This window comes from Bos indicus x Bos taurus, chromosome 1 (assembly GCF_003369695.1).
Source record: "Bos indicus x Bos taurus breed Angus x Brahman F1 hybrid chromosome 1, Bos_hybrid_MaternalHap_v2.0, whole genome shotgun sequence".
NCBI classification, from domain to species: Eukaryota; Metazoa; Chordata; class Mammalia; order Artiodactyla; family Bovidae; genus Bos; species Bos indicus x Bos taurus.
Window position 1 is genome coordinate 59024693 of NC_040076.1, and position 22569 is coordinate 59047261.

General features: G+C 39.5%; 1 protein-coding gene across 10 annotated transcripts in view; it reads right to left on the reverse strand.

The window, feature by feature from the left end:
* Window positions 1-22569, reverse strand: part of ZBTB20 (zinc finger and BTB domain containing 20) — an 819533-nt gene that overhangs the window by 312104 nt on the left and 484860 nt on the right. The window contains exon 1 of one of the 10 annotated variants that reach the window (XM_027524946.1): window positions 16266-20644. The exons of the other annotated variants lie outside the window; for them this stretch is intronic. The gene's annotated coding sequence lies outside the window, so the exon portion shown is untranslated. Of the gene's footprint in view, window positions 1-16265; window positions 20645-22569 lie in introns of those variants that run through there. 10 annotated transcript variants of the gene reach the window in all.

Here is a 22569-nt window from a genome sequence, read left to right on the forward strand (position 1 = left end):
TGAAGAACACGTTGTTCATTCATTCACTCATACCCTCCCTTACTCTTTTAACAAATCAGTATCCATCATGTGGCTGTCAATATGACAAACCCTTGTCAACGGTTCCCATGGAAGACACTTCTGTCAGAAGCAGAAAAATTTTCCAAAGAGTTTATTATTTTAGATTAAATCATAACTCAATTTGATTTCAGAAATAGGTAACAAATCTGTAAATAAAACTTAGGGATATGTCTAAACCTGAATACACATTCCCATTAAGCTCAGAAGTCATCATATATGGTCCCCAAACAAAATTAAAGAGGTTATTTCATGTTTGTAACAATGTAGAGCTGGTATAGTTCACAAAGAACATTTTGTGCAAGCTCATCATTATTATAATATAAAAAAAAAGTGACAAGAAGGGGCAAGGTCACAGAGCTCTGAGTTCCAGCCAGAACTAGAATTCAAACTCCAAATTCCTAACCTAAGGACTTTTATTTCATTTATTAGGTAGGTCTGAGGGATGCGGAAAAGAGGGATACAAAGTCTTAAGGTCACTGATATGGAGGGACAAGGAGAGACAAAAGATGCTAAAAAATCACTGGCCTAAAGAAAGGCTCTCTTTTACTTTCTTGAAATGCCTCTCAAATCTTGGGAAGAACATAAGAAGTATGTATATAAGATCATCATTCCCACCTCTTTATATGTTCTGAAAAAAAATCTCAGAGCAGTGTTTCCCAAAATTCCTTGATCATAAGCATTAACTGGGTTTCTTGCTTCAGATACAAATGCCAAGGTCACTCCACGGAAGTTCCTGAATTCTCTAGGTCTGGCTCGGGGGAGGGAAGACCCAAACAATGGGTATATTTCACAGGTGACTCTGATGATTCTTAGAATCAGGGATGTCTGGGGAAACAATGTCCTAGACAAACCTTTGCCACAGCAGCTAGAAAATTCTTCATTCCTAATGAATTGTCCCATTTCAATGTTTCTGTTGTGCCTTTTAAGCAAGTGTAGGCGGAGAAGGCGATGGCACCCCACTCCAGTACTCTTGCCTGGCAAATCCCATGGACGCAGGAGCCTGGTAGGCTGCAGTCCATGGGGTCGCTAGGAGTCGGGCACAACTGAGCGACTTCACTTTCACTTTTCACTTTCATGCATTGGAGAAGGAAATGGCAACCCACTCCAGTGTTCTTGCCTGGAGAATCCCAGGGACGGGGGAGCCTGGTGGGCTGCCGTCTCTGGGGTCACACAGAGTCAGACACGACTGAAGTGACTTAGCAGCAGCAGCAGCAGCAGACTCATAGCAAGCCATGAACTTACAAGTTCTTTAACATGACTTTGATACATGTACAGAGTTTTAAGGGCTTTTAGCAACAGCGAAAGGTCAAACAGGGATCTTACCTAGCTCATTCTCACAAAAGCAGCAACCCTCAACTCCCAATAATCAATCCCTAATTTATTTTTGTAAACAAGCTTTTGCTCAGGCAACATACTTTAATAGAATATAGGACTCCTTTCCCCCTCCGCCCCCCATTTTTAGTTCACTGTCTGTCTGTCTGGTTGATCAAATTAATTTTTACCCTGCTGAAGATGATATTCAGAAAAATCAGCCTGTCTTTGCATAGATATTAAGAATAATAATGAGGAAGGCATATGAAATAAAAATGACTAGGAAAAGGAAGTTCTACATTTGAACCCAGTCCCTTTCCTCCTATTCAGTGAAACATCTGTCATATATCTTTTTGACATATAGAAACAGGCCCTTTTCATATCATCTCTTCTCTTTGATAAGACAGTCTATTTCTTTCTAAATTTTCCCTGAGACTAACTCTCCTGTTTTCCTACCTACATTCTAGAAAGGCAAAATCAGCAAACACTGTCTCAAATGAGCTCACTTCTTGTATCTTTCAGTCAGATTTCGTTAAATGGATACTGCACAGACCAACTAAAAAACCCAAAATACTCCCATCACTTCTTTTACAATAATGCCACAATCTTGAGCAAAATTGAATTTTGGGGAAAAGAACGGTCTATGCCCTTATATAAGCATGAGAGGAGGGGCAGCGACTATAGAGAATATCTGTTAATTGCTGTTGTATTGTAGTTATATTAAGAATTGCACAATTTCCTTTATCAAATTAAACTGGGAAACAGGCCTAGATAAAAACACTTGTTTGCTTTGATTGTTTTCCTCAGTTCTACACAAAGTAATCATAAATTCAGTTTGCCATCATTAGTATGTTTTCATTTTGGGGGGAAAATATCTTTTTCCTCACAAGGAATATTCATACCGAGATGATGAAGTCCACAGTCAATGATGTATGTAGTTGTAGGGGTGTGGCAGCTACTAAAGTAAGCACCTAGTTTAGTAGACTATTAGAATTAGGAAGCTTGATGCACGGTAATTTTTCCTATTGGGAGGCAGTGTGTCTCCTGAGTGGGGCAGAGGCTGAGAGGCAGTGAGTGGTGCAGCCTGCAGCAGGAAATACACTTGACAGGCAGAATCCAGGAGCATCAGACAGCCTCAGAGCAGCAACACAGTGCCAGGAGACAGCAGAGACGTGTGGGCCCTTGAGGCACAATCGAAAGATGATCCATGGTGGGTGACCATGGTTTTTAAGAGTCCATCCTCAACGACAACAACATTGGCCACCGCAACACTGGCAGTCAACATTTAAAAAATCTCTCTAATTATGTCGATGACCAGACTAACTGCCCAGGTTGGGCTGGAACAACAGCTAACAAGCTGCCCCTAGCCTCCTCCAGGATTCAAATGATAAAGCCACAGCAATCACAGTGGTGGTCGCAGCAGCAAGAGCACGGCTTTGACCTGCAGTTCTTGCCCATCAAAGAGCTGTGACCTGTCTGCTCCCACTGACAGGCAGATAAATACAGAGATCTGTTGGCAAGTACATATTTATGTGTAGCTAGAGCTCCTTCATCCAGACCTACGGAGAATGCATAACAGCTTCCAGTGGTGTAACACATGCGCCCACTAATGGGGTGAGACCCATTACTCACAAATGGGTGAAAAGGAGCATCAATATGCAGGTCTTAACCCCAGTTTGTGGGCAGAAACCTGTCATTCCATTGCAGGCCGATAGGTCTCCTATTCAGACAGTCCTTGTTTAATTTTCCAAACACCATTCCTCTAAATGGTGCCACTCTATGCTGTGCAGACAGACAGGTTTGACAGGCAGAGCCATCTATTTCACACTCCCTATGCCTACTGCTGGGAAAAATTAGTCTCGGTAAGTACCCAGGATTGATTTGCTGAGGAGGCAAACGAGTTTGGCACTTAGGAGGTATTTTCCATATCAGAACTTGGGATGTAAGCCTCACAGAGGGTCGTTCCTGTTCAAAATGCATGAAGTCGCGAGAATCTAAAAAGGTGTACTAGTGGTCTACTTCAGGGCATACGCTATGCTGAAACCGGAAGATAAAGAGAAAAGCAAGGCATGGTCTTCTTTAGGAGTTCTGTGTAGGCAAGAAAAGGCAGTCACTTAAAGAGCCATAAGATAAAATGGGGCACTTGTCTTAGGAATGGAACACAGCAATGTGCACATATGATTCTTGGCCAATAAAAAAGTTGAATACAGATGTGATATGCTGGCCAAATTGTTACCCTTCAAGAAATGTCAGAACTGTCCAAAGAAAGGCCAATTGAGTGCATGACTGATAATAATGGCACACAGCAAGAGACAAGTTAATGAGCACCATTTCTTACAACCAAGTACGAGGATACCTTTGGGATCTCTGAGACTGTTTAAGAGTAAGACAAAGCTTGGGATGTTCTTGAAATCTCTGCTAACATATAGTTTCTACTGAGGCTTCCTTTTGATGTTGATCTGGTTTAACTGCAGAAGGAAGAGAGAAAATGTGGGAAAAGGGTTCTACCACTATTTCAGGAGTTAGATAGTGAGAGTTAAGAGCTACATAGTTGAGAATAGTCCTCCAGAATCTCTCTGAGCAAATTAGCACGCTTTGATATGCAGGATTTCCCACAGAGTATTGCCTATCAGGAACCATTAAGTGTGAACCCAAAGGAGTCTGTGTGTCCCCTGAGTTTATTCCCCAAGGAGTCGAACTTCTAGAGCACATTACATTGTTCAGGAATAGAATACAATTAAGCCCTTACTGATTAGAGGCTTGAATAAGCCTGAGGGTCCATTCTCCATCCTGATCCTGCCTTGTAAGTAGTTATAGACTTCACTAAAATAAAAAAGCAAAGAGGATCCCACTTTTAGGAGACATTTTCCAGTTAAAGTTATGGTGGGATTAGGGTTACAGTTGGTAGGAAAGAGACATGGAGAGTGCTGTTAATGTTTTTAAAAATGTCCCTTTTCTATCTTCACAGTCATCCTGTATTTTGAGTGTTGGTTGCTCAACATCTGAGTGACCATAATTGCCTCTCAGTTGGCATCTCTGACTAGTCTTAACCCCCTCAGTCCACACTGCACATTATAGGCAGTTTAACTCTTGTAACACCGCTTTCATTTATTTTTGCTAGCCTCACTAAAAAGTGTCAGTTATTCAGCAAATCCGTATTGAGTTCTAACTGTGTAACAGTCATTGTTCTCATCAGCCATATAACATACACTTTAGACTCCACCTGCCTTTTTAAATTCATGTCCTAAAAATCTTCAGCAACATGGATCTCATTTCTAATCTCATTACTTCCTGTACACATTAACTTCATTCCCATTGCTGTGCCTTCTTTCAGGTTAAATTTTTTTCTTCTTTCTCCCTCTTTCTTTGTTATTTGATATTACTTCACTGCATTCCATCTTCCCTTCTCTCCAAAGCACCCTTAATTTTTCATCCTTCAATGCCCAGCTTTTATAGCTACAGCTAAAGTTCTCCCTCCGCTATCAAGCCTTCCATATACCATTAGAAGCCACTCTGATGGGAATTCTCACAGCACTCCCTGCCTTTCTTTACTGCTCATTTTGGTGCATAATAACAGGCTAGTGATTTCTACCTAATTAGCTTTAGGATCTAATTACTAATCTCTGCAATAAGATTATACAAACTAGAAGCTCCTTGTAAGCAGGTATGGTTCTGATGATGGTGACACTTGTAATTATTGTGAGATATACTAATTAAGTTTAGCATCATACTTGGTTCTAAATTTAAATTGTATTTCTTCTTTTACAAATTTTTTCTCTCCTCTTTATGAATCCTGTCAAAAAAAAAAAGGTAACAAAAAGAGGAACACAAATACATTAAAATGTAATGGCAACTGATATTTACCAGTTGCAATGATGTTGGGTTTTGCTGTTAGTTTCTCTCCTTGTACATGGATATTTACTATTATACATATTCTACACTAATGCCAATATTGCCTAATTAAATTTTACATTAATTAAGTTTTGCGTGGTGTTAGCATCAGCCTAGGGGTAGAGCAGGTATAGGGCAAGTGAGACCAGGTTCAGGATATCAGATCTCTGATATTCATCAAGAGGCTAAGATAAGGACATTGTGGAGGCATAATGAATGGCCCAACACGTGGTCTGCCAAGGTGGATGAGTGCTGTTTCTTACAGATAGGGCTATCAGGTTTCAATTATGATTGAGGCAAGCATATTTTTCACAAAATATAACCACTATAGAAAAGGATATGTGAATATATGACATGAAGAGCAAAATCAAGGTTAGAAACAAGGGTATCAGATTAAAATACAAATGGATAATACAGCTTGTAAGATTAAAGTCCAAATTTCGAATGGGAAGAAGGTACAGGCAGAGGCATAATGAACACAGTTCTGAGGATACTGTCTGTGGATCCACAAAGGAAAAATGAGGCAGACAGGAGGGCAGGCCTACTGTAGTGACTGGATATCAATACTGAGAGTTTCAAATTAGGCAAGAGGAGAAAAATAGCTAGCAGAGTCTGGACTGGAAGACAGAATAGTAACACTGAAATGAACATATAGGTGAAGCTTACGCCCAAGGCTGAGGTAAGCAAGCACTGTTAATTGGACAGGGTGTGTGCACATGTGTTTGCCTGTGTGTATTTGTGCATGCACACACATGTGTAGGTATTTCCCTGACATGTATTAACTGAGACTCTGTAGCATAGGAATAAGTGATGAAGAGCAGGATGATAATGGTAATTATAATAGCAGCTAATGTTTACTGAGTACTTACTGTATATACCAGTAAAACATATAAATATTTTACATTTATTGGATCATTTACTTTGCATAATAATTTTATGATGAAGGTATCATCCTCATCTCCATTTTCTGTACTAAGAAACTAAGAATGAAATAGCATTTCTAGGATCACACAGCTAGTGACCCAGAGACCAGAGAGTGACCCAGACCCAGAGAGTCTGCCCTCCTAATCACTCTGCTATGCTGCCTAAATCCAGAACAATAGGAGAGTTGTACTTCCTCATGATGGAGCTTATCTATGTCTACATAATCTCTCCTTTTTTATTCCCATAGATATAGATGATTTGAGGATACTCTTACTAAGAACAGTAGCACTTCTCAGAGATGTGACAATGACATATTATGTTGTTCAGGAATATAATGAAAATATTGTGGTAACAGATGAGAGAGATTCAGCTCTTATAGACTTTAATTTTTAATTATACTATGTAACCAACAAAGAAATATTGTGGTGAAGCAGAAGAACAATAATCAGGCTAATATGGAAAGTAAAACTTTAGTCTCTGCCACTAACTGTGTGTCCCACTATCTGCCTCTCCATCCTCCATTCCTTTTCAGGGTGATATAAGGGTTTATAAGATAACTGAAAAACACATTTGCCTTATGAGGAGTCATAAATTCTATTACTATTGTGGTTTTCTGAGTCATGATAATCCTTTGGGAATTTGTATTTAAGGCAGTATGTAGAAGGATGACTCCCAAGTCCAGGAAAGAGAGTGACCAAATAGAATGTTAGCCAGCATGACTGATAAGCTCAAACTCCAATGTCTAATTTTGTAGTGGCATCTCTGGACAGAGTTGATAGTTAACATGGGGGTACAAACATTTTCATTAAAAACCAAAGAGAAACATACATAACTTTGAATCTTCCCTTGTTGGTCTCCTAGATCAATCCCAAAGCATCATCTAATAAACATGATGACAATTTGCAATTTTATTTAAATTTCTTTAGTATATAAACATTCAAGTCAATTATTTTAGCTTCCAATTTTCAGCTCGACTATATCTCAGGACAGAATGGACTCCTTAAACGTCTAGGGAATCATTTAGACGTGGGTCACTGTATCATCTGTACCTTCCTGGGTACTACTCTAACTCTTCAGTACTAGTCTTTTCACAAGTGAGCATGGGTCAAGGCAAAGAGAGGAAAGAATGGGGCAAATCCTTACAAGCTGTGATCCCTGTTGTACAGGTAGGTCTAAAGGTGACTCTGACCTTAAACAGAATAGAGAATGTCTTCAAGTAGGAAAACCAAAACACCTGTATTCTGAACCTATTGGAGAGTTTCTGGCCCTTTTTAACATTTGACCTTCAATGAATAATACAACTGCTTTTAGCCCTTAGCTCACACCAGTTGCAAAGGTGGCAGATACCTGTCATATTTTAGGACAGCTTATCACCTTAACTCCTGGAGTGATAGAGTATTTATAGACACAAAGATAGAAACATAAAACACATATGTATAGGCAGGAGTCCCTTGGAGGTGGCGATTAGGACTAGGCAGTAATTTTAGCTTGAAGTTCCTATGACTTAAATAGCCACTTGAGCTCTGCTCTCACAGTTTACGATGTCAATAGAACCCCTAAATGAAATTACAGCCTTCTGATACGCAGCAGGATATCCTTTCTTTGCCATGCAATATACACGGCCAGGAGAAATTGCTCTGTACATGGAGTTTCACTAAGGCAGAATTTATCATAAGGCTGCTCTGCTAAAATATCATTAGGCTGTTATTCACTGGATAACACATCTAATGACTCGGGGTGCACTTGATAGCCATGTTTCAGTGAACACACACGCACACCCTGATGTGAACTGGGCACTCCAGTGCTTCAAAGCACTATCGATTTCAATTCTACCATAATTTACACCTGGCTTGTTTTGCCAATAGCTTGAACCCATGCTAACACTGGAACATACACATTCAAGTATTAGAGGAATCAGAAATGAACTGTGTTGCAAAATGCATGCAGCAGACTTTCCAGGATTCTGCCTTTATCATCTCCCTTAATGCTACTGAAATATCCTATACTATTTTCTCTGTTATTTTGTACATTTCTTCTGTTAGCACTGTCCATTGTTGATGGTGAGAGTAATCTCATATTTGTACAAACTGTGGGTACTTCCAGGGAAGGAACTGGGTGCTAGTCATCCTGGTTCCTCCAACATCTAGCACAGCACCTGGAGCATAATAGTTGCTCATAATAATTTTGTTTAAGTCTCTTCTTCCTTTCTCTGTTCCATAAATGTGGTTCACTCCAGGGGTTTGCTCTCTTTTGCTTTCTACCAATACATTTTCCTTGAGAAAGGTCCATTCTTTAACTATGATGCTGAAGCTCACGCTTCAGATGATGGCCAAACTTACGTCTATTCCTGACCTATCTTCCACTTTCCTGACTAAATCCAACAGCCTACCAGGCATCAGTCTGGATGTTTCCCCAACATCTCAAATTGAACACAGTCAAAGACAAATTTATCCCCTTCCTGCAGCCTACAAGACCCATTCCTCCTCCTCATAGCTATCTTGCTTAGTCGTGGAAGGCAGAAACTTGGGAGTAATCCGAAATTCCTTTCTCTTGATGCCCAGCCCAAAGGTTATTAAGGTGTGTCCATTCTGCCTCTTATCTCTTGAACGTGTCTCTTCCTTTCTATTCCCGTAGTTATTGTCCTAGTTCAGAGCTTCATTGTGTTCTGTCTCAACAATTTTAGTTGCCTCCTAACTCATTTTTCTGTCTCTCTTCTCCCATTCCTCCAATCCATCCTCTACCCTGCTGCCTGGGTGATCTTCTATAACACAATTTGATCATTAACCTTCTCTACTTAAAACTTTTAAATGGCTCCCCACATATCCTAGGATGAAGTTAAAAGTCTTTGCATGGCAATCAAGACCCAACAGGATTGTTCCCTGCCCACGTCTATAGCATAATTTCTCCACACTCCTGCACTAAACGTTAGTGATACTGGTCCCCAACTCTGCTATGCTATTTCCTACTGCTAGTCCTCTTACTGAATGTCCTTCCTCCCTCTGACCGCTTGGGAAAATCCTTCAAGGCCTAGAAGGGATTTATTAGCTCTTTTATGAAGCTTTTCCTAACTCTACCGCAAAATACATTCAGGTAAACTTTTGCTATTTTGTGCCTCCAAGGTTCCTTGAGCATCCTTCAGTTATGATTCTTAGCATATGGCATTATCCCAACTTGTTTCCCTATCTGTCTCTCCACCAATGAGCAACTTGAGGTCATGTCTTTTCATCTTTGTATTGTCAATGTCAAGACCAGACTTTCACAACAGCATGCTCAGGCTCCCACTGCCTCTCCTGTCACGTCTACCACTCTGCTGCATGCCCACTCTCATCCTGCTACAAAGACTGCCTTGTTACCACTCAAACTTGCCTGACACAGTCTTGCTTCTTCACCTTTCTCAAATGTTGTCCCCTTAGGGAGGCATTCTGTTTCCGTTATGTTAAAATCGCAACCTTAGCCCTCACACAACCATACTCTGTCTCTCTCCTCTTATTTAACTTTTCTCCATAGCACTTACCAGTGCTATCTAACATACTTTATATTTTAAATATGTACCTGTTTGTCATCTTTCTCCGTTGCCTAAAATTCAAGTATTTTGAGAATAGAGACTTCTGTTGGTTTTGTCTACTGTAGTATCCCAAGCCCTTGGAAAAGCCCTAGGTTCACAGTATGTGCACCTTAATAAATACTTATTAATAAATGAATCAATCTTTAACTGTTAGAACAATACCTGACACAGAATATGGTTCAAAAGTGTTTCTTGCATTAATAAGTATATGAGTGAATGAATGAATGTTAAATCTATGTTTAATGAATGTAATGAAGAGACAGTCTTTGTAATCTGATCCTCATAACAATGCTGATAAATAAGTCAAATGGGTACTATTATCCTCATTAGACAAATGAAGTAGATGAATAAGGTTAGAAGCCTAAGTTAAGGCAATGTGGGTAGTTGAAGCTTTGCTACTCTTTTTCAATTCACTGTTAAAAGGAAGAGACATTTTTTTCTGCACTCTGTTCATGATGTATGTCTAACATTTATTACACTATTTTGGTTCCTTTTGACTAGGAAGGCAATTAACAGGAGATGCAAGGTGCTAACACTTTTTATTACAATTTGTGTCTTTCCTTATTAGGTGCTTTTCATAAAAACAGATCCTTTTCTTTCATTTTCAAAAGTGGATTAGGCACTCATACAATTTTGCCCCTCAGAGTTGTTTGTACATGACTACCCAAGAGGGCATCATGCTACAAATCCTGCCAGAATGAACTGGAAGGTGAGTGTGGCATTTGTAGATTGAAAATGAACAGGTTGTTTGGTGCCAAGTTTGAGCTAATGGAGATGTCTTCTATGTGTTAACACCCAAAGGAGAACATATTCAACAACAAAACATTTCAGTTTTTGGCATGTCTATGGAGAGTTAACTTTCCATTGTTCAAGGGTTAATTATCCATTATGTGAATCATTTCTCTTTCTCCCTCTGGCTGCTTACATCTAGGAATTCAGTTTACTAGAGGATAAAGGGGAAAAATAAAAAGAGAAGGAAATAAAACCAGTACATTTCATTTATATATATTAGAAGCTCTAGAAAATAATTCAATGTAGGAGACAGAATTAGATGTAGCTTAGTGATTACTAAGTTGATTGACCATTGATGACAGATATAATTAAATTTCACAAGATATTTTGGATTCTTTTAATTATTGTTTATTAGGGTCAGTTTGTTGTATATGAAGTTAGTCTCTAGATGTTATTCATGTCAGCAGGGTACCGTTTAGGGTGCTGGAATGGTTCCCTCTCCTCCGATGTGTCCAGAGCACCAAATGTGCCTTAGTATGCTCCAGCTTACTGATTGAAGAAGCACCTAGAGATCCCACCAATTTCTTTATGCATTCATGAGAAACAATTGCACTTGGCTGTTTTCAGTTATTATCTGCCTCAGACAGGGCATTTAATTAGTACTTTTTAAGATAGTGGAAATGATTGGGCAGTCTGTCTTCTTGACCCTTTCTTTACTGTGTTGTCTGCCCCAACCCTCTCCTGTCTAGTTCATGGGTATTCATAGCTAGTCCTCATGCCTTTCCACATCTGATGTCAACCTGAGCTCCTTAGATATTGAGTTTGAGGAGAGGAAGAACCACTGACTGACTATAAGCAAATACTGACAAACTGGAGAAGTTTTTGGTCAATATGATACTTTACAGGTGAGTTTGGTACTTTCAGACTGCAGGAGCAGAACAATGTAGGTATTTGGCACCCTCATGAGTCCTAGGAAATGAATGGAACTACTGCATGCTCAAGACTCCATGTCCCATCAGAAATCACTTGGGCATGTAGAGATTAGAAAAGCTACCTTGGAAAATGATGCCATCAGCTAGTTGGAAGATCTAATATGGGAGTTTAAAGGATTCAGATACAGAAGAATTGATTTGTTTTCTGGACATATTTCTTCCGTATGATTAGCAATATGTACTCAATGTCAATACACTGCCATACAGATATCCATCCACTTATCCATTCATTCATTCATCACCTATTCATTGATCCTCCACTCAGATTGAGGCAATTCAACATTGGTTGGAAGGGAGGTAAATAAACATAAAATGTAGCACCTGCCCTCTAACCACTTGTAGTTTCATATGTATAAAAAAACTTCAGTACAAAGCAGTATATGATGTGTCAAATGAAAGCTACAGATTTTTAAAATGCAATTAATGTCAGAAGGGAAAGTTCACTTTTAATCTAGGTTTTTACAGAAAGCTTCAAAGAAAAAAGTGTGACTTCACAAGGATATGTCTTGGTTGGGTATCTTGAAAAGGTATCTGGGAAATTATAGTTGCTGATGTTGATATGTAAATACAGCATCAAAGTATTTAATGTACAACTAAATCACTGAGAAACTAGAATAAACTGGGTCATTTGGATATAAATTCATTCTTACAAAATAAAGTGAATCATTAAATATATTATGAATTTTCAGATAATTAAAAGCAATTTCATTTCTTTCTACTTAAACTACTTTATACATATAGCAATTAATATTTTGAAGTTGTACATAAATAGAATTTAGGCTCATAATTTAACATGTGTGTTTGACGAAGGATAATTACCAATCTTATCAGCTAACCAAATCTTATCTTTTGCAGATTCTGTTCATAAATATTTGTGTAAAATTTCTGTGTTGTCAGTGTGATAGAACGTCAACTACATTTCACTTATGGTTAATTTGTAAAACGTTTGATTGAGTTTAGAGGCAAGTGAACCTAGCTAGGATTTGGTTATATTTTTAATAGCTGAATATAGGTATGTTGCCTGGAGGAAGAAATGACAATCCACTCCAGTATTCATGTCTGGAGAATCCCATGGACAGAGGAACTTGGCAGACTACAGTCCAGGGGGTCGCAAAGAGTTGGACACAACTTAGCAACTGAGCATGAGCACAGGTATACTGAATACAGATTATACACAAGCTAACATACATATATAATCACATGATACAATGAATCAGCACCTTCTTCCTAACGTTTAAAAACACGTGTCTTTTAAAAGAAATCACATAAATATCAAAAACATTTCTATATAAATAAGAAAGAATAATTTCTTATTGAGATAATAATAATTCTGTCATTTAGAAATGCTATTTGAATCTATTTGTGACTGCCTAATCACTTGGGAAGTGCTTACAGCAAAAATGTACATGCAAGAAAATAGACATTTTATAACATGCATCTTCTGAAATTAAAATAAAATTTTTAGAATCAGCACTCGGAAAATTGAATTATCAATAGTACATTATGGAGGTTTATAACACAGGTTTTGAAAAGATCAGGTAACTATTTACAACCATTTCAATGGAAAGAAATACATCATTATCTTGCCTTTCTATCAAAGGTGTACTGATCAAACTAACTTAAATACTCTAACTCAGCCATGCAATTCTTTCTTCCACAGCCACGTGGAACTCCAGGTCTTGGCAACAATAAGGAAAATTTCTCTGGCAGGTTATCTTTTTAAAATGTCATCTTGGGATATACTCTTAGATATTTGTGTTTACCTATTTTCTGCTTAAATATGCTCACAACATTTTGTGTACAAGCACAGAGGATTTCAATAGTAAAATGTTTTCTAAATGCTAGCTATCCAGCTTACCCTGAGTGCAGTCTTAGCAGATATCATCTCTACGAGAGATAACGGACAATTCTCCCAGGAGTCTGTGGAGCCTGAGTGTTAACTGTGAAGGCACAACCTCACATAGGTCTTGGTAGTAATGGGTAAAAGTGAGTTACATTTATATATCACACTTTAAAAAATTTTAACCCTATTTTTCCTTTCAGCTTCTTTCCTCAGAAAACAGAGAACTAATGGAAAATCCCCAAGAAATATTCCACATGCATGTAGTATAATTAACATGGCCTAGCTGAAATAAGCAAGCTTTCCATTAAATACCATCAAGCTTTGAGCGTACTGGTCCTAATAAAACTCTGGGACTTCTTCCTATCACAATGACAGCTCAGGAATTTGATGTGCCTCCCAAACTATAGGAACCATGAAAGTAAGCTGACTCTGTGTGCTAGAGGTCACTGACAGAGCCTGATGAGGCTGTAGCAGGGGTCAGTGTCTGTAAGGACCATGGGACTATATAAGCATGAGGTGGTAAGGAATCCTCCTGCCAGTTCAGGAGAGCTGCAGGAGACACAGGTTCAATACTTGGGTTGCGAAGATCCCCCCGGAGGAAGAAATGGCAACCCATTCCAGTATTCTTGCCTGAAAAATCCAATGGACAGAGGAGCTTGGTGGGCTATGGTCCACGGGGTTGCAGGAGTCGGACATGACTGAGCATGCACAAGTTCTATGGTTAAGAATCTGAATCACCCAGAGTAGCAAACAAAATTCCAAAAGTAAGCATCGATATGATATGCAGAGTGATTGCACCAGCTTGGACAGGAGTCCGCACAACAGGCACACACAATACACATCTGGTTAAACACAAAATCAACTAGTGCTAAAGCATTTCCAACTCTGAGGAAGAATCTACTGGCAATGTGTTAATAGCAAGGAAAACTAAAACAATAAATTAGCATCTCTTTCCAAATATTTAAGAACATCGAGTGAGTGCCCCTTAGGCTGGGTTGTGGTTCTTGGAAGTTTTAGCCTATGAGAACCATATTGGGAACATCAAAGACTCCTCCTTGCCTCCAAAGAGCAATTCACTTCAGATGCTGCCACACAGTCAAATGCTTTTATGGCCACCATGTTTTTTTTGTTTTTATTTTTTCCACTCTTAATATTTTGGAACACACTGGATCCTTAAGATTGGAAAGAAAACAAGAAAACACAGTGAGATCAAATACCTCTGAAAAAGCAACTAAGTAGGGACCTGATGGTAAAAGATAAATACACGTTCCAACTGAAACTCCACTTCCAGGGAGAGTGTGAATTATTAACAAGGACATGGAAGGCAAGTATTGGCACTAGAAGCTGGTCTGTTGACTCCTCTGCTAGTCTCATATCACACAGCGTGCCACCACCCCCATCTCATTTGTTAGACAACTTCTGAGCACACTCAATCAGAGGCTCTTATATTGAGGACGATACTATATTTGGGTTTAATACTGTGAGGACAGTCATCTAGTTTTCCTGTGTCACGATGATAAATTTCCCTGGAACCAAATAAGGATTTCCCTTGCATTCTTCTGTTTAATATCATGAATGCAGAAGAATAAAGACAAGGGTATGACAAATAATATTTTCCAAAGGTTGGGTGGGGGAAGTTTCCCAAACGTTTAAAAACAGCCAGTTCTTAGCAAAGTGATCTTCAGAAGAACAGTATTAAACAATATTCTTGTTCCACGCAGCCACTTTTACTCCTTGCTTAACTGGGTACGTTATGTATTCTGAGCATAATGTAAATGTGCAGAGGAGAGATGCACGAAAAGCTGGTAGAGAGAAACTCCAAACGGATCCTGAATCCCACTTTCACTTCCCCCTCCTATAACCCCATCTGCTACCTCCCAGCCGCACTCACTCACCTATCTTTCTCCTCCCACCAGCATGTTTGCTAGGCATGTCAAGGCTGACATCCATCGGTGGTAGCATGAAACCTAAGCCTGCAGGCTCCTCCTGAGCACAGACTCAAGGCTCAGCCATTGTCCATAGAGTGCTCTCAGCTGTACATAGTAAAATCTTCATCAGGCCGTTGGATTGTTTGGTAGCTTTTTTAAAAAAAAAATTCCATTTTTTTCCATTTAAAAAACACTCGTTATTTTCTGACTGCCTCAGAGACACCAAGAATAGAATCCTTGACACATCAAATTCTGGAACCTCACCACTCACCAGGACTGTGGTTCCTGATCCAAGGAGTGTCGCCTGAGAATCAGCACAGACTCCCGAGGCTGTCCAGGCCTGGCAGCTAAGCTCCCTGCTTTGATTAGTTCGTCGAGTTCACGGTGTTCCAGAGTGCTGAAGCACAGAAATTAGGGAGGGGAGGTGGAAGGAAAATCACTGGAGCCTCTTACGATCTAACTTCCACTAACTGAGAGGAAATGTCTTATAAATAAACAACAGCAAGAGAAACAAAAAAAAAAAAACCCATCCCGTCCTGCCAGAGGAATGTACATTATTGTCTCCCGACGGAAAACTTTACACCACACCAGAATGCAGCCATTTCTCCTGAAACTACCTCCCTCAAAACAGAAAGGAAAAGAGAATCAGAAAGAAAAGGAGAACAAAAAGAGATTTTTTTTTTCATCTCCTTGAATTCTGTTGGGAAGTTCATGTCAGTTCCCAGTAGACACATAAGCAGTTTCAACAGTGTCACTGTTCTAGGATTTCTTGTGGAGCCTGCTTATTAGCAAAATTTCATTTCTGCCCAGATGACTGCTGTGCCATCCGGACATTTTCAGAAGGGAAGTTCAGGGAGGGGGGAGGGTGCGATTGTGGAGGAGAGGAAGAAGAGAGGACAAAGGAACATTCCTGATGAACCGGAATGCCCTAGACACGGCCATGAAAAAGCCAGCCCCCGCCCACCACCCTACTATTGCTTGTTGAGGGCTTGGTGATGCAGTGTGTTTAATCTACTTACTCTTTCTGCTCGAGAGGCTGAGGTTCCTACATTTCCAGCTCATGCTGGACTGTACCGTAAGCAACAAGTGAAATGAGTTCAGTGATCTCATTCTAGTCCTTCGACTCCTGTCCACATCGCTAAGCGACTGCACAGCTTGGCACAGGCCAGGATGAGTCAGCAGTCTCTGGTCATGAGAGGCCAGGCCTGGAATAGCAGGGGTGGGGGGGTGGTGTTAGGTCAGGAGCAAAATGAAGCAGAAAGGCAGTTTAGATGGCAGGGCTCAGCTCTGCAATTCACAGAGATACTGCAGGTCAAAATGAAAGAGCCTCATCAGCTCTGGGGTGAAGACTGAAGGACTGTACAAAAAGGAGCAGCAAGGGAAAAACTTAGAACAGCTGCCTACCAAACATAGCAAGAACAAATTAGAGTACCGCAGACAGAAAAAGAGGGCATCAGTAGAGCCCTGGAGGAGAAAAGATGCTCATTAAGATCTCTGTAATACCTTTTTTTCCATGTGCTCCTAAACTTGATTTAAGAAAAAGTGGTTACCTATACACCATCCTGTGGTATTTTGGTATTGCTTTCCCTATTTGATAAGTAGCAAAACAAACAAACAAAAGAAAAGCGGTATAGTAAAATCACAACAGGAAGCCTCATGTTCCATAAAATAATGTGATTATAAGTAAAAGCCTAATATCTCAAAGATGTGCATTTGGGTCAATGACATCCTCGCAAAATCTGGTCACAAAATGGTTAAAGAGAAGCACTCCAGTTAAGCTTGGGTGGCAGTAAAGAAGAGCCAAGAGAAAGGAGAGAAGTAAGTTCAGTGTTGGAGCACAAAGGGAATATGAGACTGTGTCTATATTTCTGCTCCATGGGGTCAGCATGGACCTCCATCAGCAAGTGACACTTCTTGTCAACAGGACTTTCCCACGCCTCTTCCTGTGCAGGAGTACTGTTATATAGCAAGAGGAGAAGGAAAATAAAACAGTCAGAGGAAAAAAACAGGTTCAACATAAAAAATAAATCAATTAACAGACATTTTTTTGGAGGAGGCTAATAGCCTGAATGAGTCAATGGATAAAGAAAAGACTTAGGGTAGGAAACAAACTCAGAGGGAGCGTTTCTAGATAAGGAAACTGAGGTGGGGACAGAATGGTCAGCAAATAGTGGCGATGGCCCCCAAACAAGGGAGAAAGCAACTTGAAAAGTCAGATGGGGTACAGCAAGAGTTGCAGGGAAAAGAGAACACCATTATCAGGGCTGGGAAACACTAGTAAAAGATTTCTTTACAGAGCTTTAGACAGAGCTAATAAAGACTCACTCCTAACTATTTTTGTATAAAGATGAACAGTTGTGTAAAATGTATAAAAAAAAGTAGAATAAATTTTTAGTTTTTATTCCAAAGATCATTAAATCATCTCACCACCTCTTTGATAAATGCTTGACCTTAAGAAAATGAACTTTCTAGCCTCAGTTTTCTTTTCTTTGAAATGGAATATTATCACCTTGAATTATTATAAAGATGGAATCAATGTTTGCTGATCCTTATCATGGTAGTATCTATCACAGGTTGGATACTCAATGAAATGCTAATTGTTTGTATCTTATTAACTTATCATCTTCCTAAGTACTCAGTGAAAGAATCATTTCCAGTGTTGTTGCAATGGATTCAGAGGATCCAATAGGAAGACCTTACATCTAGTAAATTCCTCAGAGAATGTTGCTTCAAAAAGCTCGTTTCTATCTGGAGATTTGAAACATTATGTATGAACACAGAGGATGTTAAAAACCTATTATGTTAAAATCTCGATTTGGGGTATCTATATTGTCCAAGCAGCTTGGAACTTAACAACACGAAGTAACTAGAAACCTGAAACAGAAGAGGGATTTTTAGAAGCATCTCCAAAAGCAACAGGATAAAAGTGCTATTGGTCTTGACTGCGTGATGAGGGTTTTTTACCAAAGGGGAAAACTTAGTCCAGTTGATCATCCCAGCCTAATTGATTAATTGTGGGTCTGGCCATCTGGCTGATGAATGCTGACACCCAGCACTGATTACTGCGTAACACAAATCCGGGTGTGCTCTGCCTGCTGCCTCCCACAATAATGGCAACGCTGAACTTCAGGTTAGCTTCTTCAGGCCTCTTGGCTCAGTCTCTTCATGGAACAGTGGTTGTGGCAGGGAATATTTTACTAGACCTGGTCAAGCATTATCTTCTCTTATTTCAGTTACCCACTCCTTTCCAACTCCACGCCCACCTGCTCCTGAGCCCTCTTCTTGTATATAATCACTTCCCATGCGAAGCATTCCATCTGTAGTTTTCATCATACTGTCTGACTCTCTCATTTCCGGTTGCTCTATTCTGAAACATATTCAACTTGTCTGAAAGACCCATACTGTTATTTCACAGGGTATCCTACGGAAACATTTTTATTGTCTCTCCTTTGTTACTGGTTTATTTCAAAGTATCCTGTGCTTCCAAATAAAATTATTTCACCTAACTCATGAGCCTTATTATGAGGCCCACATATGGCTTAAGTTTTCCAGGAGGTTAACAGAATACAAAGGTTAACAGAATATAATTCTTGCATCTTAAATCTACATCTGATCCTTAGGGTGTCCCTGGGAGAAGATTCTCCGAGCTACAAGGACTCTGGAGCACATTTAAGTGCTAGGAAAAAGAGTCAGGCCCATGTAAATAACAGGAATCAATGGGAATGCCACACACGAAATAATCAAGACAACTTGTACATGGGAGAATTCTCAAAGTAAATCAAATCTGAATGTGTAAATATAAACCCTGGGGAATTACAACCAAATTATTTTATTATTTTTTTGTAGAAAGGGATGGAGGAGTAAACTGATAGAAAATATCTTTAGAAACGTTGGCCAAAGAATCACAGTGAAAGAGAATCATTCATTTCCCCTCTCTTTTTTCTCGGACTGATTTCCATCTCAGAATTCATTTTTCTTGCTTCTCACAGATGCTGAATTCTTCTATGTTCCAGGCTGGGTTAGTGTTAATTTTCAGTAGAGAATGGCAGTAGCATGCTGAACTACAGAGTTCCAGACTGGGAGTTGGGAAATGTTTTTGGCCTGACTGTCAGTAAACAGCTATGTGTCTAGGGCAAGTCAAGTCCCTTAACTCCCCATGTCTCAGTGTCTTCATTGAAAAATGATAGGGTTGGACTGCATGAACTCCATAGTCTCTGCCAACATGAAGATTCTATGGTTCTATAGCTCATTTCCTTTTTCTCTCTGGCACCAACTGCTCAGCAACTCTGCTTCTAGTCATTTCTCTGCTCTCAGTTACTGATGGAAAAATATCGCCTTCATTTACTACCCAGTATTTGGTATTTGTAACCTTTCTCTCTCTCTCTATTTTTTTTGATGCTAGATATTTTGAGTCATAAACATGAACATATCCAGATAGATGCTTTAAATTTGAAAGCATTTAAGGAGAATAGCTTTCCCATGTAGAAACATTTAGTGCAGCTCGGCATGGAGGAAGCCAGGCATCCAAAAGTGGAGCAAAGGGGCCAATTCACAAATGAGAGGAAGCCTTTCATAATAAGAGTCTCTAGACTCTCCAATTTAGATAGAGCTACCAAATTCTAGCTACTTTTCCAATCAATCGCAGACACCCTCACAGACACTTAGAACTACAAATTTGAGGACCAGCACTGGCAGTGATGCAGTTCTTATTTCACCTCCACCATGTATTGCCAAGTAGGATTTAGGATGGCATAGTAATAAGAGCCAAGAGGACAATCTGTCATTTATTTTCCTCCAAACTTTTCAAAATTTCCCATTTGGGCTCTGTTTCCCAGTTTTAATTTGGTAACTGCCATTTTTCAGCATTTCTTTTAACAGGTTACTAATAATTTCTGATACAGGATCTCATATTTCATTTTGTGCTGCTAGAACTGCTGTTAATATTTCATCTGCCTTCAATTCAGCTCTGAATCAAGGCTGCTGGGGTTTTGATACACAGTTAACACTTTGGATCTGGGGATTTGATCATCAGTGTTCACCCAGCTCGTCCCTATATTTTTAGGTAAGAGTACTAAATTGTCTCAGAACTATCTCAAAGTGTGCTATACATTTTAAGGATATGTTAGAGTATCTCTTTCTGGATTTGGTATCTCTTCTGTGTTTGGTCTCCCAGGTAGCTTGCTATTTATTTCAGTATTAGTGTTCTGATAGCAGAGGGCGATGGTTCCGAGTCAGACCTCACAGTCAGATCTAAGCTCAAAACCTTGCCCTGAGATGTACTGCACAAAGCATGTTACGTCAGTTCCTTAACCTTCCAGAACCTCTATTTCTCTATTTGTAAAATAAGGATAATAACAGTGTGTGTGTGTGTTAATCACTCAGTCATGTCCTGCTCTTTGCAACCCCATGGACTGTAGTCTTCCAGGCTCCTCTGTCCGTGGAATTCTCCAGGCAAGAATACTGGAGTGGGTAGCCATTCCCTTCTCCAGGGGACCTTCCTGACCCAGGGACGGAACTTGCATCTCCTGTACTGCAGGCAGATTCTTTACCCTCTGAGCCACCAGGGAAGCCCCATCTACCCCTGTTGCTACGAGTTCTCAAAAAACCATGGGAATCATTATTTCCCTAGCATTACTAATCTAAATATTCACATTATAGTGTTATTATTTTCCAACATCTTTTCAAGGCCAACAAATTACTTTTGAGTCCAGGCTTTTGTTGTCTGCCTTTTTACAGTTTACATTTTACAAAACTCTCAGTGAGATCAAGTAAAATATTTTAAAATCAGATCCTTAAAACCATATGTACAGTTAAAAATAGTACACAGCGTCATATTCTTAAGTCACTTTTCAATCTAGCATCAAATTCTCAAAACTCTTTGTTCCTCTAACAGCGAGGCTGGGATAAGGCCCATCATACTAATGCTAATCCATTCCATAAAGAGATGATTTACTGCTACCTACTCCCAAACAATACATATTACTTCAATCCTTTTTAGTCATGGAGCAGTCATGGTCCATCAGGAAACAGAAACCACACAGTAATTTGAATAGGAAAAATTTAATATAAAGAGTTATTAACTATAACAGGGGTTTGGAGTAATGAGGGAGTGACTAATGATAAGACAACTGTAAATTATACAAGATGGGCTCAATAAAGGACAGAAATGGTATGGACCTAACAGAAGCAGAAGATATTAAGAAGAGGTGGCAAGAATACATACAAGAACAATACAAAAAAGATCTTCATGACCCAGATAATCATGACGGTGTGATCACTCACTTAGAGCCAGAAAACCTGGAATGTGAAGTCAAGTGGGCCTTAGAAAGCATCACTACAAACAAAGCTAGTGGAGGTGATGGAATTCCAGTGGAGCTATATCAAATCCTAAAAGATGATGCTGTTTAAGTGCTGTAGTCAATATGCCAGCAAATTTGGAAAACTCAGCAGGGGCCGCTGGACTGGAAAAGGTCAGTTTTCATTCCAATCTCAAAGAAAGGTAATGCTAAAGAATGCTCAAACTACTGCACAATTGCACTCATCTCACACGCTAGTAAAGTAATGCTCAAAATTCTCCAAGCAAGGCTTCAGCAATATGTGAACCGTGAACTTCCAGATGTTCAAGCTGGTTTTAGAAAAGGCAGAAGAACCAGAGATCAAATTGTCAACATCTGCTAGATCATTGAAAAAGCAAGAGAGTTCCAGAAAAGCATCTATTTCTGCTTTATTGACTATGTCAAAACATTTGACTGTGTGGATCACAATAAACTGTGGAAAATTCTGAAAGAGATGGGAATACCAGACCACCTGACCTGCCTCTTGAGAAACCTATATGCAGGTCAGGAAGCAACAGTTAGGACTGGACATGGAACAACAGACTGGTTCCAAATAGGAAAAGGAGTATGTCAAGGCTGTATATTGTCACCCTGCTTATTTAACTTATGCGCAAAGTACATCATGAGAAACGCTGGGCTGGGTGAGCACAAGCTGGAATCAAGATTGCTGGGAGAAATATCAATAACCTCAGATATGCAGATGACACCACCCTTATGGCAGAAAGTGAAGAAGAACTAAATAGCCTTTTGATAAAAGTGAAAGAGGAGAGTGAAAATATTGGCTTAAAGCTCAACATTCAGAAAACTAAGATCATGGGTTCCATTACTTCATGGCAAATAGATGGGAAACAGTGGCTGAGTTTATTTTTCTGGGCTTCAAAATCACTGCGGATGGTGATTGCAGCCATGAAATTAAAACACGCTTACTCCTTGGAAGAAAAGTAATGACCAACCTAGACAGCATATTAAAAAGCAGAGACATTACTTT